This window comes from Somniosus microcephalus, unplaced genomic scaffold (assembly GCF_052327205.1).
Source record: "Somniosus microcephalus isolate GS21.2 unplaced genomic scaffold, FLI_Smic_1.0 unresolved_chr5, whole genome shotgun sequence".
Classification (NCBI taxonomy): Eukaryota; Metazoa; Chordata; class Chondrichthyes; order Squaliformes; family Somniosidae; genus Somniosus; species Somniosus microcephalus.
The window spans coordinates 43,494,457-43,520,334 of record NW_028225183.1 but is presented as its reverse complement, the minus strand read 5'-3'; the positions used below and the strand labels follow the sequence as shown (position 1 = coordinate 43,520,334).

The 25,878-nt window shown below is 40.2% G+C and overlaps 14 non-coding genes across 14 annotated transcripts; all 14 read right to left on the bottom strand.

The window, feature by feature from the left end:
* Positions 1-868: 868 nt before the first annotated feature.
* Positions 869-941, bottom strand: trnak-uuu (transfer RNA lysine (anticodon UUU)). Its single transcript has one exon. It is a non-coding gene; the product is annotated as a tRNA-Lys (tRNA).
* Positions 942-2,660: 1,719 nt separating this feature from the next.
* trnak-uuu (transfer RNA lysine (anticodon UUU)) lies at positions 2,661-2,733 on the bottom strand. Its single transcript has one exon. It is a non-coding gene; the product is annotated as a tRNA-Lys (tRNA).
* Positions 2,734-4,452: 1,719 nt separating this feature from the next.
* trnak-uuu (transfer RNA lysine (anticodon UUU)) lies at positions 4,453-4,525 on the bottom strand. Its single transcript has one exon. It is a non-coding gene; the product is annotated as a tRNA-Lys (tRNA).
* Positions 4,526-6,244: 1,719 nt separating this feature from the next.
* On the bottom strand, positions 6,245-6,317 carry trnak-uuu (transfer RNA lysine (anticodon UUU)). Its single transcript has one exon. It is a non-coding gene; the product is annotated as a tRNA-Lys (tRNA).
* Positions 6,318-8,036: 1,719 nt separating this feature from the next.
* On the bottom strand, positions 8,037-8,109 carry trnak-uuu (transfer RNA lysine (anticodon UUU)). Its single transcript has one exon. It is a non-coding gene; the product is annotated as a tRNA-Lys (tRNA).
* Positions 8,110-9,828: 1,719 nt separating this feature from the next.
* Positions 9,829-9,901, bottom strand: trnak-uuu (transfer RNA lysine (anticodon UUU)). The gene has a single exon. It is a non-coding gene; the product is annotated as a tRNA-Lys (tRNA).
* A 1,719-nt stretch (positions 9,902-11,620) lies between these two features.
* trnak-uuu (transfer RNA lysine (anticodon UUU)) lies at positions 11,621-11,693 on the bottom strand. Its single transcript has one exon. It is a non-coding gene; the product is annotated as a tRNA-Lys (tRNA).
* Positions 11,694-13,412: 1,719 nt separating this feature from the next.
* Positions 13,413-13,485, bottom strand: trnak-uuu (transfer RNA lysine (anticodon UUU)). Its single transcript has one exon. It is a non-coding gene; the product is annotated as a tRNA-Lys (tRNA).
* A 1,719-nt stretch (positions 13,486-15,204) lies between these two features.
* On the bottom strand, positions 15,205-15,277 carry trnak-uuu (transfer RNA lysine (anticodon UUU)). Its single transcript has one exon. It is a non-coding gene; the product is annotated as a tRNA-Lys (tRNA).
* Positions 15,278-16,994: 1,717 nt separating this feature from the next.
* On the bottom strand, positions 16,995-17,067 carry trnak-uuu (transfer RNA lysine (anticodon UUU)). The gene has a single exon. It is a non-coding gene; the product is annotated as a tRNA-Lys (tRNA).
* Positions 17,068-18,770: 1,703 nt separating this feature from the next.
* trnak-uuu (transfer RNA lysine (anticodon UUU)) lies at positions 18,771-18,843 on the bottom strand. Its single transcript has one exon. It is a non-coding gene; the product is annotated as a tRNA-Lys (tRNA).
* Positions 18,844-20,576: 1,733 nt separating this feature from the next.
* On the bottom strand, positions 20,577-20,649 carry trnak-uuu (transfer RNA lysine (anticodon UUU)). The gene has a single exon. It is a non-coding gene; the product is annotated as a tRNA-Lys (tRNA).
* A 1,697-nt stretch (positions 20,650-22,346) lies between these two features.
* trnak-uuu (transfer RNA lysine (anticodon UUU)) lies at positions 22,347-22,419 on the bottom strand. Its single transcript has one exon. It is a non-coding gene; the product is annotated as a tRNA-Lys (tRNA).
* Positions 22,420-24,144: 1,725 nt separating this feature from the next.
* Positions 24,145-24,217, bottom strand: trnak-uuu (transfer RNA lysine (anticodon UUU)). Its single transcript has one exon. It is a non-coding gene; the product is annotated as a tRNA-Lys (tRNA).
* Between the last annotated feature and the right edge of the window lie 1,661 nt (positions 24,218-25,878).

Here is a 25,878-nt window from a genome sequence, read left to right as displayed (position 1 = left end):
GCAAGAAATTTGACCAGATATTAATAGATTAAGTGAATGTGCAATTTTCTGGCAAATTGATTTAAATATTAGCAAGTGTGACGTGATTCACTGCCGATCTTTATAGGAGTATTTAGAATACACTCCTTATAATGTTAAGCTGGAAACAGTTGAGATCCAAATAGACTTGTGTCCCTGTACAAATGTTATTAAATGGTCATGGACAGGTACAGAAAAGATTCAAAAAGCTAATTGAAAAGTGATACTTATATCTGTAGGATTACAATATAAGAGGGTGAAATGATGCCACAGCTGTACATAGCACTGGTTAGGCCACAGCTGCGGTACTGTGTTCAATTCTTGGCATCACAGCTTGGGAATGTATTATTAGGCTTAAAAAGTGAAGGAGACATAGAGTCCAAGGGACAAATTACAACGGGATATTGCACAAACTCGGGTTTTTTTCCTGGAATTTAGAAGCTTAAGTGGTGATTTGATTGAAGTATTCACGATATTAAGAGGAAATGCCAGTGTAGATAGCGAGAAGCTATTTCTGAGGATTGACCCATCTGGGAGAAGGGGCCATAGCCTCAACATTAGATCCAAGCGTTTCAGGAGAGAAATTTGTGTGACAGAAATTTGTAACACACTTCCGCAAACAGCAAATAAAGCTGGGCCAGTTGTCAATTTTGAACTTGAGATTGAGAGATGTTTGTTAACCAAAGGTATTAAGGGATCTGGAGCAAAGGAATGCAAACGGATATCGATCGATGACTTAATTAAATGGCAGAAAGGCTCCAGAGGCATGAAATGGCCTGCTCCTGTTGTTATTTTCTTTGCTAAATGATCAAAGTGCGAATGTAAAGTTGAGTATCGCGATTTAAAACAGCGTCCGAACAGGGACTTGAACCCTGGACCCTCAGATTAAAAGTCTGATGCTCTACCGACTGAGCTATCCGGGCTCTTGCAATTCAAAGCTCACAAAAGTACTTTCATTGGCTGCAGTGGATCATTGCATCTCCGACAAATTGAATTTACTTGTCCATAATCCAACCTGTACAGCACATTTCTCCCACAAATCCAGATTGACTGCCTCAGACCAGCATCACTTCAGAAATATTAACACACCCACAAAAGACACGCTCGTTAGCAGCGGAGTCAGATGTGACAAGTGCCGTCCCCCAGATATCTATATTAGATCATCAACTGTTCACCGTATTTATGACTGACTTGGATGGAGCACTGTACATCATATTATGAAGATCGCACTAAGTTAGACGATCCGCTCGTAGTGCAGTTGGGAAATGGAGGTAACCAAATGGACAGAGACAGTAAGCCGGCCAAAACAAATGCAAATCGAGTTCAATGTACGCAAGTGTGACACCAGCCACTTTGGAACAAAGTAATATAGTTCTGAGTATTTTCTCAATAATGGGAAGCTATTAACTGTTGAGGAGCAAAGAGGTTTATGAGTCCCAGTTCAAAAATTATTATTAGCTTGTAGACATGGAGCAAAGACATTTGATAAAGTCCCGCATATGGGACATTGGGCTAAATTTGAAACGCATGTAATTGAAGGCAAATTATTTACCTGGTTAGGAAATTGGTGGCACGGCAGGAGACAAAGTTTGCAGATGATGATCAGGTACATTAATTGGCAGAATATGACGAGTGGTGTCTCTGATTGATCACTTTTGGGAACTCAACTAATCACCGATTTCATTAACGACTTACTTGATGGGATTGAGAGCCACACATCCAAGTTTGAGGATGACAAATAAGATAGGCGGCATTATAATCAGTTGAGATGGAAGCAAGAAATTTGACCAGATATTCATAGATTAAGTGAATGTGCAATTTTCTGGCAAATTGATTTAAATATTAGCAAGTGTGACGTGATTCACTGCCGATCTTTATAGGAGTATTTAGAATACACTCCTTATAATGTTAAGCTGGAAACAGTTGAGATCCAAATAGACTTGTGTCCCTGTACAAATGTTATTAAATGGTCATGGACAGGTACAGAAAAGATTCAAAAAGCTAATTGAAAAGTGATACTTATATCTGTAGGATTACAATATAAGAGGGTGAAATGATGCCACAGCTGTACATAGCACTGGTTAGGCCACAGCTGCGGTACTGTGTTCAATTCTTGGCATCACAGCTTGGGAATGTATTATTAGGCTTAAAAAGTGAAGGAGACATAGAGTCCAAGGGACAAATTACAACGGGATATTGCACAAACTCGGGTTTTTTTCCTGGAATTTAGAAGCTTAAGTGGTGATTTGATTGAAGTATTCACGATATTAAGAGGAAATGCCAGTGTAGATAGCGAGAAGCTATTTCTGAGGATTGACCCATCTGGGAGAAGGGGCCATAGCCTCAACATTAGATCCAAGCGTTTCAGGAGAGAAATTTGTGTGACAGAAATTTGTAACACACTTCCGCAAACAGCAAATAAAGCTGGGCCAGTTGTCAATTTTGAACTTGAGATTGAGAGATGTTTGTTAACCAAAGGTATTAAGGGATCTGGAGCAAAGGAATGCAAACGGATATCGATCGATGACTTAATTAAATGGCAGAAAGGCTCCAGAGGCATGAAATGGCCTGCTCCTGTTGTTATTTTCTTTGCTAAATGATCAAAGTGCGAATGTAAAGTTGAGTATCGCGATTTAAAACAGCGTCCGAACAGGGACTTGAACCCTGGACCCTCAGATTAAAAGTCTGATGCTCTACCGACTGAGCTATCCGGGCTCTTGCAATTCAAAGCTCACAAAAGTACTTTCATTGGCTGCAGTGGATCATTGCATCTCCGACAAATTGAATTTACTTGTCCATAATCCAACCTGTACAGCACATTTCTCCCACAAATCCAGATTGACTGCCTCAGACCAGCATCACTTCAGAAATATTAACACACCCACAAAAGACACGCTCGTTAGCAGCGGAGTCAGATGTGACAAGTGCCGTCCCCCAGATATCTATATTAGATCATCAACTGTTCACCGTATTTATGACTGACTTGGATGGAGCACTGTACATCATATTATGAAGATCGCACTAAGTTAGACGATCCGCTCGTAGTGCAGTTGGGAAATGGAGGTAACCAAATGGACAGAGACAGTAAGCCGGCCAAAACAAATGCAAATCGAGTTCAATGTACGCAAGTGTGACACCAGCCACTTTGGAACAAAGTAATATAGTTCTGAGTATTTTCTCAATAATGGGAAGCTATTAACTGTTGAGGAGCAAAGAGGTTTATGAGTCCCAGTTCAAAAATTATTATTAGCTTGTAGACATGGAGCAAAGACATTTGATAAAGTCCCGCATATGGGACATTGGGCTAAATTTGAAACGCATGTAATTGAAGGCAAATTATTTACCTGGTTAGGAAATTGGTGGCACGGCAGGAGACAAAGTTTGCAGATGATGATCAGGTACATTAATTGGCAGAATATGACGAGTGGTGTCTCTGATTGATCACTTTTGGGAACTCAACTAATCACCGATTTCATTAACGACTTACTTGATGGGATTGAGAGCCACACATCCAAGTTTGAGGATGACAAATAAGATAGGCGGCATTATAATCAGTTGAGATGGAAGCAAGAAATTTGACCAGATATTAATAGATTAAGTGAATGTGCAATTTTCTGGCAAATTGATTTAAATATTAGCAAGTGTGACGTGATTCACTGCCGATCTTTATAGGAGTATTTAGAATACACTCCTTATAATGTTAAGCTGGAAACAGTTGAGATCCAAATAGACTTGTGTCCCTGTACAAATGTTATTAAATGGTCATGGACAGGTACAGAAAAGATTCAAAAAGCTAATTGAAAAGTGATACTTATATCTGTAGGATTACAATATAAGAGGGTGAAATGATGCCACAGCTGTACATAGCACTGGTTAGGCCACAGCTGCGGTACTGTGTTCAATTCTTGGCATCACAGCTTGGGAATGTATTATTAGGCTTAAAAAGTGAAGGAGACATAGAGTCCAAGGGACAAATTACAACGGGATATTGCACAAACTCGGGTTTTTTTCCTGGAATTTAGAAGCTTAAGTGGTGATTTGATTGAAGTATTCACGATATTAAGAGGAAATGCCAGTGTAGATAGCGAGAAGCTATTTCTGAGGATTGACCCATCTGGGAGAAGGGGCCATAGCCTCAACATTAGATCCAAGCGTTTCAGGAGAGAAATTTGTGTGACAGAAATTTGTAACACACTTCCGCAAACAGCAAATAAAGCTGGGCCAGTTGTCAATTTTGAACTTGAGATTGAGAGATGTTTGTTAACCAAAGGTATTAAGGGATCTGGAGCAAAGGAATGCAAACGGATATCGATCGATGACTTAATTAAATGGCAGAAAGGCTCCAGAGGCATGAAATGGCCTGCTCCTGTTGTTATTTTCTTTGCTAAATGATCAAAGTGCGAATGTAAAGTTGAGTATCGCGATTTAAAACAGCGTCCGAACAGGGACTTGAACCCTGGACCCTCAGATTAAAAGTCTGATGCTCTACCGACTGAGCTATCCGGGCTCTTGCAATTCAAAGCTCACAAAAGTACTTTCATTGGCTGCAGTGGATCATTGCATCTCCGACAAATTGAATTTACTTGTCCATAATCCAACCTGTACAGCACATTTCTCCCACAAATCCAGATTGACTGCCTCAGACCAGCATCACTTCAGAAATATTAACACACCCACAAAAGACACGCTCGTTAGCAGCGGAGTCAGATGTGACAAGTGCCGTCCCCCAGATATCTATATTAGATCATCAACTGTTCACCGTATTTATGACTGACTTGGATGGAGCACTGTACATCATATTATGAAGATCGCACTAAGTTAGACGATCCGCTCGTAGTGCAGTTGGGAAATGGAGGTAACCAAATGGACAGAGACAGTAAGCCGGCCAAAACAAATGCAAATCGAGTTCAATGTACGCAAGTGTGACACCAGCCACTTTGGAACAAAGTAATATAGTTCTGAGTATTTTCTCAATAATGGGAAGCTATTAACTGTTGAGGAGCAAAGAGGTTTATGAGTCCCAGTTCAAAAATTATTATTAGCTTGTAGACATGGAGCAAAGACATTTGATAAAGTCCCGCATATGGGACATTGGGCTAAATTTGAAACGCATGTAATTGAAGGCAAATTATTTACCTGGTTAGGAAATTGGTGGCACGGCAGGAGACAAAGTTTGCAGATGATGATCAGGTACATTAATTGGCAGAATATGACGAGTGGTGTCTCTGATTGATCACTTTTGGGAACTCAACTAATCACCGATTTCATTAACGACTTACTTGATGGGATTGAGAGCCACACATCCAAGTTTGAGGATGACAAATAAGATAGGCGGCATTATAATCAGTTGAGATGGAAGCAAGAAATTTGACCAGATATTCATAGATTAAGTGAATGTGCAATTTTCTGGCAAATTGATTTAAATATTAGCAAGTGTGACGTGATTCACTGCCGATCTTTATAGGAGTATTTAGAATACACTCCTTATAATGTTAAGCTGGAAACAGTTGAGATCCAAATAGACTTGTGTCCCTGTACAAATGTTATTAAATGGTCATGGACAGGTACAGAAAAGATTCAAAAAGCTAATTGAAAAGTGATACTTATATCTGTAGGATTACAATATAAGAGGGTGAAATGATGCCACAGCTGTACATAGCACTGGTTAGGCCACAGCTGCGGTACTGTGTTCAATTCTTGGCATCACAGCTTGGGAATGTATTATTAGGCTTAAAAAGTGAAGGAGACATAGAGTCCAAGGGACAAATTACAACGGGATATTGCACAAACTCGGGTTTTTTTCCTGGAATTTAGAAGCTTAAGTGGTGATTTGATTGAAGTATTCACGATATTAAGAGGAAATGCCAGTGTAGATAGCGAGAAGCTATTTCTGAGGATTGACCCATCTGGGAGAAGGGGCCATAGCCTCAACATTAGATCCAAGCGTTTCAGGAGAGAAATTTGTGTGACAGAAATTTGTAACACACTTCCGCAAACAGCAAATAAAGCTGGGCCAGTTGTCAATTTTGAACTTGAGATTGAGAGATGTTTGTTAACCAAAGGTATTAAGGGATCTGGAGCAAAGGAATGCAAACGGATATCGATCGATGACTTAATTAAATGGCAGAAAGGCTCCAGAGGCATGAAATGGCCTGCTCCTGTTGTTATTTTCTTTGCTAAATGATCAAAGTGCGAATGTAAAGTTGAGTATCGCGATTTAAAACAGCGCCCGAACAGGGACTTGAACCCTGGACCCTCAGATTAAAAGTCTGATGCTCTACCGACTGAGCTATCCGGGCTCTTGCAATTCCAAGCTCACAAAAGTACTTTCATTGGCTGCAGTGCATCATTGCATCTCCGACAAATTCAATTTACTTGTCCATAATCCAACCTGTACTGCACATTTCTCCCACAAATCCAGATTGACTGCCTCAGACCAGCATCACTTCAGAAATATTAACACACCCACAAAAGACACGCTCGTTAGCAGCGGAGTCAGATGTGACAAGTGCCGTCCCCCAGATATCTATATTAGATCATCAACTGTTCACCGTATTTATGACTGACTTGGATGGAGCACTGTACATCATATTATGAAGATCGCACTAAGTTAGACGGTCCGCTCGTAGTGCAGTTGGGAAATGGAGGTAACCAAATGGACAGAGACAGTAAGCCGGCCAAAACAAATGCAAATCGAGTTCAATGTACGCAAGTGTGACACCAGCCACTTTGGAACAAAATAATATAGTTCTGAGTATTTTCTCAATAATGGGAAGCTATTAACTGTTGAGGAGCAAAGAGGTTTATGAGTCCCAGTTCAAAAATTATTATTAGCTTGTAGACATGGAGCAAAGACATTTGATAAAGTCCCGCATATGGGACATTGGGCTAAATTTGAAACGCATGTAATTGAAGGCAAATTATTTACCTGGTTAGGAAATTGGTGGCACGGCTGGAGACAAAGTTTGCAGATGATGATCAGGTACATTAATTGGCAGAATATGACGAGTGGTGTCTCTGATTGATCACTTTTGGGAACTCAACTAATCACCGATTTCATTAACGACTTACTTGATGGGATTGAGAGCCACACATCCAAGTTTGAGGATGACAAATAAGATAGGCGGCATTATAATCAGTTGAGATGGAAGCAAGAAATTTGACCAGATATTCATAGATTAAGTGAATGTGCAATTTTCTGGCAAATTGATTTAAATATTAGCAAGTGTGACGTGATTCACTGCCGATCTTTATAGGAGTATTTAGAATACACTCCTTATAATGTTAAGCTGGAAACAGTTGAGATCCAAATAGACTTGTGTCCCTGTACAAATGTTATTAAATGGTCATGGACAGGTACAGAAAAGATTCAAAAAGCTAATTGAAAAGTGATACTTATATCTGTAGGATTACAATATAAGAGGGTGAAATGATGCCACAGCTGTACATAGCACTGGTTAGGCCACAGCTGCGGTACTGTGTTCAATTCTTGGCATCACAGCTTGGGAATGTATTATTAGGCTTAAAAAGTGAAGGAGACATAGAGTCCAAGGGACAAATTACAACGGGATATTGCACAAACTCGGGTTTTTTTCCTGGAATTTAGAAGCTTAAGTGGTGATTTGATTGAAGTATTCACGATATTAAGAGGAAATGCCAGTGTAGATAGCGAGAAGCTATTTCTGAGGATTGACCCATCTGGGAGAAGGGGCCATAGCCTCAACATTAGATCCAAGCGTTTCAGGAGAGAAATTTGTGTGACAGAAATTTGTAACACACTTCCGCAAACAGCAAATAAAGCTGGGCCAGTTGTCAATTTTGAACTTGAGATTGAGAGATGTTTGTTAACCAAAGGTATTAAGGGATCTGGAGCAAAGGAATGCAAACGGATATCGATCGATGACTTAATTAAATGGCAGAAAGGCTCCAGAGGCATGAAATGGCCTGCTCCTGTTGTTATTTTCTTTGCTAAATGATCAAAGTGCGAATGTAAAGTTGAGTATCGCGATTTAAAACAGCGCCCGAACAGGGACTTGAACCCTGGACCCTCAGATTAAAAGTCTGATGCTCTACCGACTGAGCTATCCGGGCTCTTGCAATTCCAAGCTCACAAAAGTACTTTCATTGGCTGCAGTGCATCATTGCATCTCCGACAAATTCAATTTACTTGTCCATAATCCAACCTGTACTGCACATTTCTCCCACAAATCCAGATTGACTGCCTCAGACCAGCATCACTTCAGAAATATTAACACACCCACAAAAGACACGCTCGTTAGCAGCGGAGTCAGATGTGACAAGTGCCGTCCCCCAGATATCTATATTAGATCATCAACTGTTCACCGTATTTATGACTGACTTGGATGGAGCACTGTACATCATATTATGAAGATCGCACTAAGTTAGACGGTCCGCTCGTAGTGCAGTTGGGAAATGGAGGTACCCAAATGGACAGAGACAGTAAGCCGGCCAAAACAAATGCAAATCGAGTTCAATGTACGCAAGTGTGACACCAGCCACTTTGGAACAAAGTAATATAGTTCTGAGTATTTTCTCAATAATGGGAAGCTATTAACTGTTGAGGAGCAAAGAGGTTTATGAGTCCCAGTTCAAAAATTATTATTAGCTTGTAGACATGGAGCAAAGACATTTGATAAAGTCCCGCATATGGGACATTGGGCTAAATTTGAAACGCATGTAATTGAAGGCAAATTATTTACCTGGTTAGGAAATTGGTGGCACGGCTGGAGACAAAGTTTGCAGATGATGATCAGGTACATTAATTGGCAGAATATGACGAGTGGTGTCTCTGATTGATCACTTTTGGGAACTCAACTAATCACCGATTTCATTAACGACTTACTTGATGGGATTGAGAGCCACACATCCAAGTTTGAGGATGACAAATAAGATAGGCGGCATTATAATCAGTTGAGATGGAAGCAAGAAATTTGACCAGATATTCATAGATTAAGTGAATGTGCAATTTTCTGGCAAATTGATTTAAATATTAGCAAGTGTGACGTGATTCACTGCCGATCTTTATAGGAGTATTTAGAATACACTCCTTATAATGTTAAGCTGGAAACAGTTGAGATCCAAATAGACTTGTGTCCCTGTACAAATGTTATTAAATGGTCATGGACAGGTACAGAAAAGATTCAAAAAGCTAATTGAAAAGTGATACTTATATCTGTAGGATTACAATATAAGAGGGTGAAATGATGCCACAGCTGTACATAGCACTGGTTAGGCCACAGCTGCGGTACTGTGTTCAATTCTTGGCATCACAGCTTGGGAATGTATTATTAGGCTTAAAAAGTGAAGGAGACATAGAGTCCAAGGGACAAATTACAACGGGATATTGCACAAACTCGGGTTTTTTTCCTGGAATTTAGAAGCTTAAGTGGTGATTTGATTGAAGTATTCACGATATTAAGAGGAAATGCCAGTGTAGATAGCGAGAAGCTATTTCTGAGGATTGACCCATCTGGGAGAAGGGGCCATAGCCTCAACATTAGATCCAAGCGTTTCAGGAGAGAAATTTGTGTGACAGAAATTTGTAACACACTTCCGCAAACAGCAAATAAAGCTGGGCCAGTTGTCAATTTTGAACTTGAGATTGAGAGATGTTTGTTAACCAAAGGTATTAAGGGATCTGGAGCAAAGGAATGCAAACGGATATCGATCGATGACTTAATTAAATGGCAGAAAGGCTCCAGAGGCATGAAATGGCCTGCTCCTGTTGTTATTTTCTTTGCTAAATGATCAAAGTGCGAATGTAAAGTTGAGTATCGCGATTTAAAACAGCGCCCGAACAGGGACTTGAACCCTGGACCCTCAGATTAAAAGTCTGATGCTCTACCGACTGAGCTATCCGGGCTCTTGCAATTCCAAGCTCACAAAAGTACTTTCATTGGCTGCAGTGCATCATTGCATCTCCGACAAATTCAATTTACTTGTCCATAATCCAACCTGTACTGCACATTTCTCCCACAAATCCAGATTGACTGCCTCAGACCAGCATCACTTCAGAAATATTAACACACCCACAAAAGACACGCTCGTTAGCAGCGGAGTCAGATGTGACAAGTGCCGTCCCCCAGATATCTATATTAGATCATCAACTGTTCACCGTATTTATGACTGACTTGGATGGAGCACTGTACATCATATTATGAAGATCGCACTAAGTTAGACGATCCGCTCGTAGTGCAGTTGGGAAATGGAGGTAACCAAATGGACAGAGACAGTAAGCCGGCCAAAACAAATGCAAATCGAGTTCAATGTACGCAAGTGTGACACCAGCCACTTTGGAACAAAGTAATATAGTTCTGAGTATTTTCTCAATAATGGGAAGCTATTAACTGTTGAGGAGCAAAGAGGTTTATGAGTCCCAGTTCAAAAATTATTATTAGCTTGTAGACATGGAGCAAAGACATTTGATAAAGTCCCGCATATGGGACATTGGGCTAAATTTGAAACGCATGTAATTGAAGGCAAATTATTTACCTGGTTAGGAAATTGGTGGCACGGCAGGAGACAAAGTTTGCAGATGATGATCAGGTACATTAATTGGCAGAATATGACGAGTGGTGTCTCTGATTGATCACTTTTGGGAACTCAACTAATCACCGATTTCATTAACGACTTACTTGATGGGATTGAGAGCCACACATCCAAGTTTGAGGATGACAAATAAGATAGGCGGCATTATAATCAGTTGAGATGGAAGCAAGAAATTTGACCAGATATTCATAGATTAAGTGAATGTGCAATTTTCTGGCAAATTGATTTAAATATTAGCAAGTGTGACGTGATTCACTGCCGATCTTTATAGGAGTATTTAGAATACACTCCTTATAATGTTAAGCTGGAAACAGTTGAGATCCAAATAGACTTGTGTCCCTGTACAAATGTTATTAAATGGTCATGGACAGGTACAGAAAAGATTCAAAAAGCTAATTGAAAAGTGATACTTATATCTGTAGGATTACAATATAAGAGGGTGAAATGATGCCACAGCTGTACATAGCACTGGTTAGGCCACAGCTGCGGTACTGTGTTCAATTCTTGGCATCACAGCTTGGGAATGTATTATTAGGCTTAAAAAGTGAAGGAGACATAGAGTCCAAGGGACAAATTACAACGGGATATTGCACAAACTCGGGTTTTTTTCCTGGAATTTAGAAGCTTAAGTGGTGATTTGATTGAAGTATTCACGATATTAAGAGGAAATGCCAGTGTAGATAGCGAGAAGCTATTTCTGAGGATTGACCCATCTGGGAGAAGGGGCCATAGCCTCAACATTAGATCCAAGCGTTTCAGGAGAGAAATTTGTGTGACAGAAATTTGTAACACACTTCCGCAAACAGCAAATAAAGCTGGGCCAGTTGTCAATTTTGAACTTGAAATTGAGAGATGTTTGTTAACCAAAGGTATTAAGGGATCTGGAGCAAAGGAATGCAAACGGATATCGATCGATGACTTAATTAAATGGCAGAAAGGCTCCAGAGGCATGAAATGGCCTGCTCCTGTTGTTATTTTCTTTGCTAAATGATCAAAGTGCGAATGTAAAGTTGAGTATCGCGATTTAAAACAGCGCCCGAACAGGGACTTGAACCCTGGACCCTCAGATTAAAAGTCTGATGCTCTACCGACTGAGCTATCCGGGCTCTTGCAATTCCAAGCTCACAAAAGTACTTTCATTGGCTGCAGTGCATCATTGCATCTCCGACAAATTCAATTTACTTGTCCATAATCCAACCTGTACTGCACATTTCTCCCACAAATCCAGATTGACTGCCTCAGACCAGCATCACTTCAGAAATATTAACACACCCACAAAAGACACGCTCGTTAGCAGCGGAGTCAGATGTGACAAGTGCCGTCCCCCAGATATCTATATTAGATCATCAACTGTTCACCGTATTTATGACTGACTTGGATGGAGCACTGTACATCATATTATGAAGATCGCACTAAGTTAGACGGTCCGCTCGTAGTGCAGTTGGGAAATGGAGGTAACCAAATGGACAGAGACAGTAAGCCGGCCAAAACAAATGCAAATCGAGTTCAATGTACGCAAGTGTGACACCAGCCACTTTGGAACAAAGTAATATAGTTCTGAGTATTTTCTCAATAATGGGAAGCTATTAACTGTTGAGGAGCAAAGAGGTTTATGAGTCCCAGTTCAAAAATTATTATTAGCTTGTAGACATGGAGCAAAGACATTTGATAAAGTCCCGCATATGGGACATTGGGCTAAATTTGAAACGCATGTAATTGAAGGCAAATTATTTACCTGGTTAGGAAATTGGTGGCACGGCTGGAGACAAAGTTTGCAGATGATGATCAGGTACATTAATTGGCAGAATATGACGAGTGGTGTCTCTGATTGATCACTTTTGGGAACTCAACTAATCACCGATTTCATTAACGACTTACTTGATGGGATTGAGAGCCACACATCCAAGTTTGAGGATGACAAATAAGATAGGCGGCATTATAATCAGTTGAGATGGAAGCAAGAAATTTGACCAGATATTCATAGATTAAGTGAATGTGCAATTTTCTGGCAAATTGATTTAAATATTAGCAAGTGTGACGTGATTCACTGCCGATCTTTATAGGAGTATTTAGAATACACTCCTTATAATGTTAAGCTGGAAACAGTTGAGATCCAAATAGACTTGTGTCCCTGTACAAATGTTATTAAATGGTCATGGACAGGTACAGAAAAGATTCAAAAAGCTAATTGAAAAGTGATACTTATATCTGTAGGATTACAATATAAGAGGGTGAAATGATGCCACAGCTGTACATAGCACTGGTTAGGCCACAGCTGCGGTACTGTGTTCAATTCTTGGCATCACAGCTTGGGAATGTATTATTAGGCTTAAAAAGTGAAGGAGACATAGAGTCCAAGGGACAAATTACAACGGGATATTGCACAAACTCGGGTTTTTTTCCTGGAATTTAGAAGCTTAAGTGGTGATTTGATTGAAGTATTCACGATATTAAGAGGAAATGCCAGTGTAGATAGCGAGAAGCTATTTCTGAGGATTGACCCATCTGGGAGAAGGGGCCATAGCCTCAACATTAGATCCAAGCGTTTCAGGAGAGAAATTTGTGTGACAGAAATTTGTAACACACTTCCGCAAACAGCAAATAAAGCTGGGCCAGTTGTCAATTTTGAACTTGAGATTGAGAGATGTTTGTTAACCAAAGGTATTAAGGGATCTGGAGCAAAGGAATGCAAACGGATATCGATCGATGACTTAATTAAATGGCAGAAAGGCTCCAGAGGCATGAAATGGCCTGCTCCTGTTGTTATTTTCTTTGCTAAATGATCAAAGTGCGAATGTAAAGTTGAGTATCGCGATTTAAAACAGCGCCCGAACAGGGACTTGAACCCTGGACCCTCAGATTAAAAGTCTGATGCTCTACCGACTGAGCTATCCGGGCTCTTGCAATTCCAAGCTCACAAAAGTACTTTCATTGGCTGCAGTGCATCATTGCATCTCCGACAAATTCAATTTACTTGTCCATAATCCAACCTGTACTGCACATTTCTCCCACAAATCCAGATTGACTGCCTCAGACCAGCATCACTTCAGAAATATTAACACACCCACAAAAGACACGCTCGTTAGCAGCGGAGTCAGATGTGACAAGTGCCGTCCCCCAGATATCTATATTAGATCATCAACTGTTCACCGTATTTATGACTGACTTGGATGGAGCACTGTACATCATATTATGAAGATCGCACTAAGTTAGACGGTCCGCTCGTAGTGCAGTTGGGAAATGGAGGTACCCAAATGGACAGAGACAGTAAGCCGGCCAAAACAAATGCAAATCGAGTTCAATGTACGCAAGTGTGACACCAGCCACTTTGGAACAAAGTAATATAGTTCTGAGTATTTTCTCAATAATGGGAAGCTATTAACTGTTGAGGAGCAAAGAGGTTTATGAGTCCCAGTTCAAAAATTATTATTAGCTTGTAGACATGGAGCAAAGACATTTGATAAAGTCCCGCATATGGGACATTGGGCTAAATTTGAAACGCATGTAATTGAAGGCAAATTATTTACCTGGTTAGGAAATTGGTGGCACGGCTGGAGACAAAGTTTGCAGATGATGATCAGGTACATTAATTGGCAGAATATGACGAGTGGTGTCTCTGATTGATCACTTTTGGGAACTCAACTAATCACCGATTTCATTAACGACTTACTTGATGGGATTGAGAGCCACACATCCAAGTTTGAGGATGACAAATAAGATAGGCGGCATTATAATCAGTTGAGATGGAAGCAAGAAATTTGACCAGATATTCATAGATTAAGTGAATGTGCAATTTTCTGGCAAATTGATTTAAATATTAGCAAGTGTGACGTGATTCACTGCCGATCTTTATAGGAGTATTTAGAATACACTCCTTATAATGTTAAGCTGGAAACAGTTGAGATCCAAATAGACTTGTGTCCCTGTACAAATGTTATTAAATGGTCATGGACAGGTACAGAAAAGATTCAAAAAGCTAATTGAAAAGTGATACTTATATCTGTAGGATTACAATATAAGAGGGTGAAATGATGCCACAGCTGTACATAGCACTGGTTAGGCCACAGCTGCGGTACTGTGTTCAATTCTTGGCATCACAGCTTGGGAATGTATTATTAGGCTTAAAAAGTGAAGGAGACATAGAGTCCAAGGGACAAATTACAACGGGATATTGCACAAACTCGGGTTTTTTTCCTGGAATTTAGAAGCTTAAGTGGTGATTTGATTGAAGTATTCACGATATTAAGAGGAAATGCCAGTGTAGATAGCGAGAAGCTATTTCTGAGGATTGACCCATCTGGGAGAAGGGGCCATAGCCTCAACATTAGATCCAAGCGTTTCAGGAGAGAAATTTGTGTGACAGAAATTTGTAACACACTTCCGCAAACAGCAAATAAAGCTGGGCCAGTTGTCAATTTTGAACTTGAGATTGAGAGATGTTTGTTAACCAAAGGTATTAAGGGATCTGGAGCAAAGGAATGCAAACGGATATCGATCGATGACTTAATTAAATGGCAGAAAGGCTCCAGAGGCATGAAATGGCCTGCTCCTGTTGTTATTTTCTTTGCTAAATGATCAAAGTGCGAATGTAAAGTTGAGTATCGCGATTTAAAACAGCGCCCGAACAGGGACTTGAACCCTGGACCCTCAGATTAAAAGTCTGATGCTCTACCGACTGAGCTATCCGGGCTCTTGCAATTCCAAGCTCACAAAAGTACTTTCATTGGCTGCAGTGCATCATTGCATCTCCGACAAATACAATTTACTTGTCCATAATCCAACCTGTACTGCACATTTCTCCCACAAATCCAGATTGACTGCCTCAGACCAGCATCACTTCAGAAATATTAACACACCCACAAAAGACACGCTCGTTAGCAGCGGAGTCAGATGTGACAAGTGCCGTCCCCCAGATATCTATATTAGATCATCAACTGTTCACCGTATTTATGACTGACTTGGATGGAGCACTGTACATCATATTATGAAGATCGCACTAAGTTAGACGGTCCGCTCGTAGTGCAGTTGGGAAATGGAGGTACCCAAATGGACAGAGACAGTAAGCCGGCCAAAACAAATGCAAATCGATTTCAATGTACGCAAGTGTGACACCAGCCACTTTGGAACAAAGTAATATAGTTCTGAGTATTTTCTCAATAATGGGAAGCTATTAACTGTTGAGGAGCAAAGAGGTTTATGAGTCCCAGTTCAAAAATTATTATTAGCTTGTAGACATGGAGCAAAGACATTTGATAAAGTCCCGCATATGGGACATTGGGCTAAATTTGAAACGCATGTAATTGAAGGCAAATTATTTGCCTGGTTAGGAAATTGGTGGCACGGCAGGAGACAAAGTTTGCAGATGATGATCAGGTACATTAATTGGCAGAATATGACGAGTGGTGTCTCTGATTGATCACTTTTGGGAACTCAACTAATCACCGATTTCATTAACGACTTACTTGATGGGATTGAGAGCCACACATCCAAGTTTGAGGATGACAAATAAGATAGGCGGCATTATAATCAGTTGAGATGGAAGCAAGAAATTTGACCAGATATTCATAGATTAAGTGAATGTGCAATTTTCTGGCAAATTGATTTAAATATTAGCAAGTGTGACGTGATTCACTGCCGATCTTTATAGGAGTATTTAGAATACACTCCTTATAATGTTAAGCTGGAAACAGTTGAGATCCAAATAGACTTGTGTCCCTGTACAAATGTTATTAAATGGTCATGGACAGGTACAGAAAAGATTCAAAAAGCTAATTGAAAAGTGATACTTATATCTGTAGGATTACAATATAAGAGGGTGAAATGATGCCACAGCTGTACATAGCACTGGTTAGGCCACAGCTGCGGTACTGTGTTCAATTCTTGGCATCACAGCTTGGGAATGTATTATTAGGCTTAAAAAGTGAAGGAGACATAGAGTCCAAGGGACAAATTACAACGGGATATTGCACAAACTCGGTTTTTTTTCCTGGAATTTAGAAGCTTAAGTGGTGATTTGATTGAAGTATTCACGATATTAAGAGGAAATGCCAGTGTAGATAGCGAGAAGCTATTTCTGAGGATTGACCCATCTGGGAGAAGGGGCCATAGCCTCAACATTAGATCCAAGCGTTTCAGGAGAGAAATTTGTGTGACAGAAATTTGTAACACACTTCCACAAACAGCAAATAAAGCTGGGCCAGTTGTCAATTTTGAACTTGAGATTGAGAGATGTTTGTTAACCAAAGGTATTAAGGGATCTGGAGCAAAGGAATGCAAACAGATATCGATCGATGACTTAATTAAATGGCAGAAAGGCTCCAGGCATGAAATGGCCTGCTCCTGTTGTTATTTTCTTTGCTGAATGATCAAAGTGCGAATGTAAAGTTGAGTATCGCGATTTAAAACAGCGCCCGAACAGGGACTTGAACCCTGGACCCTCAGATTAAAAGTCTGATGCTCTACCGACTGAGCTATCCGGGCTCTTGCAATTCCAAGCTCACAAAAGTACTTTCATTGGCTGCAGTGCATCATTGCATCTCCGACAAATTCAATTTACTTGTCCATAATCCAACCTGTACTGCACATTTCTCCCACAAATCCAGATTGACTGCCTCAGACCAGCATCACTTCAGAAATATTAACACACCCACAAAAGACACGCTCGTTAGCAGCGGAGTCAGATGTGACAAGTGCCGTCCCCCAGATATCTATATTAGATCATCAACTGTTCACCGTATTTATGACTGACTTGGATGGAGCACTGTACATCATATTTTGAAGATCGCACTAAGTTAGACGGTCCGCTCGTAGTGCAGTTGGGAAATGGAGGTAACCAAATGGACAGAGACAGACACAGTAAGCCGGCCAAAACAAATGCAAATCGAGTTCAATGTACGCAAGTGTGACACCAGCCACTTTGGAACAAAGTAATATAGTTCTGAGTATTTTCTCAATAATGGGAAGCTATTAACTGTTGAGGAGCAAAGAGGTTTATGAGTCCCAGTTCAAAAATTATTATTAGCTTGTAGACATGGAGTAAAGACATTTGATAAAGTCCCGCATATGGGACATTGGGCTAAATTTGAAACGCATGTAATTGAAGGCAAATTATTTGCCTGGTTAGGAAATTGGTGGCACGGCAGGAGACAAAGTTTGCAGATGATGATCAGGTACATTAATTGGCAGAATATGACGAGTGGTGTCTCTGATTGATCACTTTTGGGAACTCAACTAATCACCGATTTCTTTAACGACTTACTTGATGGGATTGAGAGCCACACATCCAAGTTTGAGGATGACAAATAAGATAGGTGGCATTATAATCAGTTGAGATGGAAGCAAGAAATTTGACCAGAAATTCATAGATTAAGTGAATGTGCAATTTTCTGGCAAGTGTGACGTGATTCACTGCCGATCTTTATAGGAGTATTTAGAATACACTCCTTATAATGTTAAGCTGGAAACAGTTGAGATCCAAATAGACTTGTGTCCCTGTACAAATATTACTAAACGGTCATGGACAGTACAGAAAAGATTCAAAAAGCTAATTGAAAAGTGATACTTTTTTTCTGTAGGATTACAATATAAGAGGGTGAAATGATGCCACAGCTGTACATAGCACTGGTTAGGCCACAGCTGCGGTACTGTGTTCAATTCTTGGCATCACAGCTTGGGAATGTATTATTAGGCTTAAAAAGTGAAGGAGACATAGAGTCCAAGGGACAAATTACAACGGGATATTGCACAAACTCGGTTTTTTTTCCTGGAATTTAGAAGCTTAAGTGGTGATTTGATTGAAGTATTCACGATATTAAGAGGAAATGCCAGTGTAGATAGCGAGAAGCTATTTCTGAGGATTGACCCATCTGGGAGAAGGGGCCATAGCCTCAACATTAGATCCAAGCGTTTCAGGAGAGAAATTTGTGTGACAGAAATTTGTAACACACTTCCGCAAACAGCAAATAAAGCTGGGCCAGTTGTCAATTTTGAACTTGAGATTGAGAGATGTTTGTTAACCAAAGGTATTAAGGGATCTGGAGCAAAGGAATGCAAACAGATATCGATCGATGACTTAATTAAATGGCAGAAAGGCTCCAGGCATGAAATGGCCTGCTCCTGTTGTTATTTTCTTTGCTAAATGATCAAAGTGCGAATGTAAAGTTGAGTATCGCGATTTAAAACAGCGCCCGAACAGGGACTTGAACCCTGGACCCTCAGATTAAAAGTCTGATGTTCTACCGACTGAGCTATCCGGGCTCTTGCAATTCAAAGTTCACAAAAGTACTTTCATTGGCTGCAGTGCATCATTGCATCTCCGACAAATTCAATTTATTTGTCCATAATCCAACCTGTACAGCACATTTCTCCCACAAATCCAGATTGACTGCCTCAGACCAGCATCACTTCAGAAATATTAACACACCCACAAAAGACACGCTCGTTAGCAGCGGAGTCAGATGTGACAAGTGCCGTCCCCCAGATATCTGTATTAGATCATCAACTGTTCACCGTATTTATGACTGACTTGGATGGAGCAATGGAGCAATGTACATCATATTTTGAAGATCGCACTAAGTTAGACGGTCCGCTCGTAGTGCAGTTGGGAAATGGAGGTAACCAAATGGACAGAGACAGACACAGTAAGCCGGCCAAAACAAATGCAAATCGAGTTCAATATACGCAAGTGTGACACCAGCCACTTTGGAACAAAGTAATATAGTTCTGAGTATTTTCGCAATAATGGGAAGCTATTAACTGTTGAGGAGCAAAGAGGTTTATGAGTCCCAGTTCAAAAATTATTATTAGCTTGTAGACATGGAGCAAAGACATTTGATAAAGACCCGCATATGGGACATTGGGCTAAATTTGAAACGCATGTAATTGAAGGCAAATTATTTACCTGGTTAGGAAATTGGTGGCACGGCAGGAGACAAAGTTTGCAGATGATGATCAGGTACATTAATTGGCAGAATATGACGAGTGGTGTCTCTGATTGATCACTTTTGGGAACTCAACTAATCACCGATTTCTTTAACGACTTACTTGATGGGATTGAGAGCCACACATCCAAGTTTGAGGATGACAAATAAGATAGGTGGCATTATAATCAGTTGAGATGGAAGCAAGAAATTTGACCAGATATTAATAGATTAAGTGAATGTGCAATTTTCTGGCAAATTGATTCAAATATTAGCAAGTGTGACGTGATTCACTGCCGATCTTTATAGGAGTATTTAGAATACACTCCTTATAATGTTAAGCTGGAAACAGTTGAGATCCAAATAGACTTGTGTCCCTGTACAAATATTACTAAACGGTCATGGACAGGTACAGAAAAGATTCAAAAAGCTAATTGAAAAGTGATACTTATATCTGTAGGATTACAATATAAGAGGGTGAAATGATGCCACAGCTGTACATAGCACTGGTTAGGCCACAGCTGCGGTACTGTGTTCAATTCTTGGCATCACAGCTTGGGAATGTATTATTAGGCTTAAAAAGTGAAGGAGACATAGAGTCCAAGGGACAAATTACAACGGGATATTGCACAAACTCGGGTTTTTTTCCTGGAATTTAGAAGCTTAAGTGGTGATTTGATTGAAGTATTCACGATATTAAGAGGAAATGCCAGTGTAGATAGCGAGAAGCTATTTCTGAGGATTGACCCATCTGGGAGAAGGGGCCATAGCCTCAACATTAGATCCAAGCGTTTCAGGAGAGAAATTTGTGTGACAGAAATTTGTAACACACTTCCGCAAACAGCAAATAAAGCTGGGCCAGTTGTCAATTTTGAACTTGAGATTGAGAGATGTTTGTTAACCAAAGGTATTAAGGGATCTGGAGCAAAGGAATGCAAACGGATATCGATCGATGACTTAATTAAATGGCAGAAAGGCTCCAGAGGCATGAAATGGCCTGCTCCTGTTGTTATTTTCTTTGCTAAATGATCAAAGTGCGAATGTAAAGTTGAGTATCGCGATTTAAAACAGCGCCCGAACAGGGACTTGAACCCTGGACCCTCAGATTAAAAGTCTGATGCTCTACCGACTGAGCTATCCGGGCTCTTGCAATTCCAAGCTCACAAAAGTACTTTCATTGGCTGCAGTGCATCATTGCATCTCCGACAAATTCAATTTACTTGTCCATAATCCAACCTGTACTGCACATTTCTCCCACAAATCCAGATTGACTGCCTCAGACCAGCATCACTTCAGAAATATTAACACACCCACAAAAGACACGCTCGTTAGCAGCGGAGTCAGATGTGACAAGTGCCGTCCCCCAGATATCTATATTAGATCATCAACTGTTCACCGTATTTATGACTGACTTGGATGGAGCACTGTACATCATATTATGAAGATCGCACTAAGTTAGACGGTCCGCTCGTAGTGCAGTTGGGAAATGGAGGTAACCAAATGGACAGAGACAGTAAGCCGGCCAAAACAAATGCAAATCGAGTTCAATGTACGCAAGTGTGACACCAGCCACTTTGGAACAAAGTAATATAGTTCTGAGTATTTTCTCAATAATGGGAAGCTATTAACTGTTGAGGAGCAAAGAGGTTTATGAGTCCCAGTTCAAAAATTATTATTAGCTTGTAGACATGGAGCAAAGACATTTGATAAAGTCCCGCATATGGGACATTGGGCTAAATTTGAAACGCATGTAATTGAAGGCAAATTATTTGCCTGGTTAGGAAATTGGTGGCACGGCAGGAGACAAAGTTTGCAGATGATGATCAGGTACATTAATTGGCAGAATATGACGAGTGGTGTCTCTGATTGATCACTTTTGGGAACTCAACTAATCACCGATTTCTTTAACGACTTACTTGATGGGATTGAGAGCCACACATCCAAGTTTGAGGATGACAAATAAGATAGGTGGCATTATAATCAGTTGAGATGGAAGCAAGAAATTTGACCAGAAATTCATAGATTAAGTGAATGTGCAATTTTCTGGCAAGTGTGACGTGATTCACTGCCGATCTTTATAGGAGTATTTAGAATACACTCCTTATAATGTTAAGCTGGAAACAGTTGAGATCCAAATAGACTTGTGTCCCTGTACAAATATTACTAAACGGTCATGGACAGTACAGAAAAGATTCAAAAAGCTAATTGAAAAGTGATACTTTTTTTCTGTAGGATTACAATATAAGAGGGTGAAATGATGCCACAGCTGTACATAGCACTGGTTAGGCCACAGCTGCGGTACTGTGTTCAATTCTTGGCATCACAGCTTGGGAATGTATTATTAGGCTTAAAAAGTGAAGGAGACATAGAGTCCAAGGGACAAATTACAACGGGATATTGCACAAACTCGGTTTTTTTTCCTGGAATTTAGAAGCTTAAGTGGTGATTTGATTGAAGTATTCACGATATTAAGAGGAAATGCCAGTGTAGATAGCGAGAAGCTATTTCTGAGGATTGACCCATCTGGGAGAAGGGGCCATAGCCTCAACATTAGATCCAAGCGTTTCAGGAGAGAAATTTGTGTGACAGAAATTTGTAACACACTTCCGCAAACAGCAAATAAAGCTGGGCCAGTTGTCAATTTTGAACTTGAGATTGAGAGATGTTTGTTAACCAAAGGTATTAAGGGATCTGGAGCAAAGGAATGCAAACAGATATCGATCGATGACTTAATTAAATGGCAGAAAGGCTCCAGGCATGAAATGGCCTGCTCCTGTTGTTATTTTCTTTGCTAAATGATCAAAGTGCGAATGTAAAGTTGAGTATCGCGATTTAAAACAGCGCCCGAACAGGGACTTGAACCCTGGACCCTCAGATTAAAAGTCTGATGTTCTACCGACTGAGCTATCCGGGCTCTTGCAATTCAAAGTTCACAAAAGTACTTTCATTGGCTGCAGTGCATCATTGCATCTCCGACAAATTCAATTTATTTGTCCATAATCCAACCTGTACAGCACATTTCTCCCACAAATCCAGATTGACTGCCTCAGACCAGCATCACTTCAGAAATATTAACACACCCACAAAAGACACGCTCGTTAGCAGCGGAGTCAGATGTGACAAGTGCCGTCCCCCAGATATCTGTATTAGATCATCAACTGTTCACCGTATTTATGACTGACTTGGATGGAGCAATGTACATCATATTTTGAAGATCGCACTAAGTTAGACGGTCCGCTCGTAGTGCAGTTGGGAAATGGAGGTAACCAAATGGACAGAGACAGACACAGTAAGCCGGCCAAAACAAATGCAAATCGAGTTCAATATACGCAAGTGTGACACCAGCCACTTTGGAACAAAGTAATATAGTTCTGAGTATTTTCGCAATAATGGGAAGCTATTAACTGTTGAGGAGCAAAGAGGTTTATGAGTCCCAGTTCAAAAATTATTATTAGCTTGTAGACATGGAGCAAAGACATTTGATAAAGACCCGCATATGGGACATTGGGCTAAATTTGAAACGCATGTAATTGAAGGCAAATTATTTACCTGGTTAGGAAATTGGTGGCACGGCAGGAGACAAAGTTTGCAGATGATGATCAGGTACATTAATTGGCAGAATATGACGAGTGGTGTCTCTGATTGATCACTTTTGGGAACTCAACTAATCACCGATTTCTTTAACGACTTACTTGATGGGATTGAGAGCCACACATCCAAGTTTGAGGATGACAAATAAGATAGGTGGCATTATAATCAGTTGAGATGGAAGCAAGAAATTTGACCAGATATTAATAGATTAAGTGAATGTGCAATTTTCTGGCAAATTGATTCAAATATTAGCAAGTGTGACGTGATTCACTGCCGATCTTTATAGGAGTATTTAGAATACACTCCTTATAATGTTAAGCTGGAAACAGTTGAGATCCAAATAGACTTGTGTCCCTGTACAAATATTACTAAACGGTCATGGACAGGTACAGAAAAGATTCAAAAAGCTAATTGAAAAGTGATACTTATATCTGTAGGATTACAATATAAGAGGGTGAAATGATGCCACAGCTGTACATAGCACTGGTTAGGCCACAGCTGCGGTACTGTGTTCAATTCTTGGCATCACAGCTTGGGAATGTATTATTAGGCTTAAAAAGTGAAGGAGACATAGAGTCCAAGGGACAAATTACAACGGGATATTGCACAAACTCGGGTTTTTTTCCTGGAATTTAGAAGCTTAAGTGGTGATTTGATTGAAGTATTCACGATATTAAGAGGAAATGCCAGTGTAGATAGCGAGAAGCTATTTCTGAGGATTGACCCATCTGGGAGAAGGGGCCATAGCCTCAACATTAGATCCAAGCGTTTCAGGAGAGAAATTTGTGTGACAGAAATTTGTAACACACTTCCGCAAACAGCAAATAAAGCTGGGCCAGTTGTCAATTTTGAACTTGAGATTGAGAGATGTTTGTTAACCAAAGGTATTAAGGGATCTGGAGCAAAGGAATGCAAACGGATATCGATCGATGACTTAATTAAATGGCAGAAAGGCTCCAGAGGCATGAAATGGCCTGCTCCTGTTGTTATTTTCTTTGCTAAATGATCAAAGTGCGAATGTAAAGTTGAGTATCGCGATTTAAAACAGCGCCCGAACAGGGACTTGAACCCTGGACCCTCAGATTAAAAGTCTGATGCTCTACCGACTGAGCTATCCGGGCTCTTGCAATTCCAAGCTCACAAAAGTACTTTCATTGGCTGCAGTGCATCATTGCATCTCCGACAAATTCAATTTACTTGTCCATAATCCAACCTGTACTGCACATTTCTCCCACAAATCCAGATTGACTGCCTCAGACCAGCATCACTTCAGAAATATTAACACACCCACAAAAGACACGCTCGTTAGCAGCGGAGTCAGATGTGACAAGTGCCGTCCCCCAGATATCTATATTAGATCATCAACTGTTCACCGTATTTATGACTGACTTGGATGGAGCACTGTACATCATATTATGAAGATCGCACTAAGTTAGACGGTCCGCTCGTAGTGCAGTTGGGAAATGGAGGTAACCAAATGGACAGAGACAGTAAGCCGGCCAAAACAAATGCAAATCGAGTTCAATGTACGCAAGTGTGACACCAGCCACTTTGGAACAAAGTAATATAGTTCTGAGTATTTTCTCAATAATGGGAAGCTATTAACTGTTGAGGAGCAAAGAGGTTTATGAGTCCCAGTTCAAAAATTATTATTAGCTTGTAGACATGGAGCAAAGACATTTGATAAAGTCCCGCATATGGGACATTGGGCTAAATTTGAAACGCATGTAATTGAAGGCAAATTATTTGCCTGGTTAGGAAATTGGTGGCACGGCAGGAGACAAAGTTTGCAGATGATGATCAGGTACATTAATTGGCAGAATATGACGAGTGGTGTCTCTGATTGATCACTTTTGGGAACTCAACTAATCACCGATTTCTTTAACGACTTACTTGATGGGATTGAGAGCCACACATCCAAGTTTGAGGATGACAAATAAGATAGGTGGCATTATAATCAGTTGAGATGGAAGCAAGAAATTTGACCAGATATTCATAGATTAAGTGAATGTGCAATTTTCTGGCAAGTGTGACGTGATTCACTGCCGATCTTTATAGGAGTATTTAGAATACACTCCTTATAATGTTAAGCTGGAAACAGTTGAGATCCAAATAGACTTGTGTCCCTGTACAAATATTACTAAACGGTCATGGACAGTACAGAAAAGATTCAAAAAGCTAATTGAAAAGTGATACTTTTTTTCTGTAGGATTACAATATAAGAGGGTGAAATGATGCCACAGCTGTACATAGCACTGGTTAGGCCACAGCTGCGGTACTGTGTTCAATTCTTGGCATCACAGCTTGGGAATGTATTATTAGGCTTAAAAAGTGAAGGAGACATAGAGTCCAAGGGACAAATTACAACGGGATATTGCACAAACTCGGTTTTTTTTCCTGGAATTTAGAAGCTTAAGTGGTGATTTGATTGAAGTATTCACGATATTAAGAGGAAATGCCAGTGTAGATAGCGAGAAGCTATTTCTGAGGATTGACCCATCTGGGAGAAGGGGCCATAGCCTCAACATTAGATCCAAGCGTTTCAGGAGAGAAATTTGTGTGACAGAAATTTGTAACACACTTCCACAAACAGCAAATAAAGCTGGGCCAGTTGTCAATTTTGAACTTGAGATTGAGAGATGTTTGTTAACCAAAGGTATTAAGGGATCTGGAGCAAAGGAATGCAAACAGATATCGATCGATGACTTAATTAAATGGCAGAAAGGCTCCAGGCATGAAATGGCCTGCTCCTGTTGTTATTTTCTTTGCTGAATGATCAAAG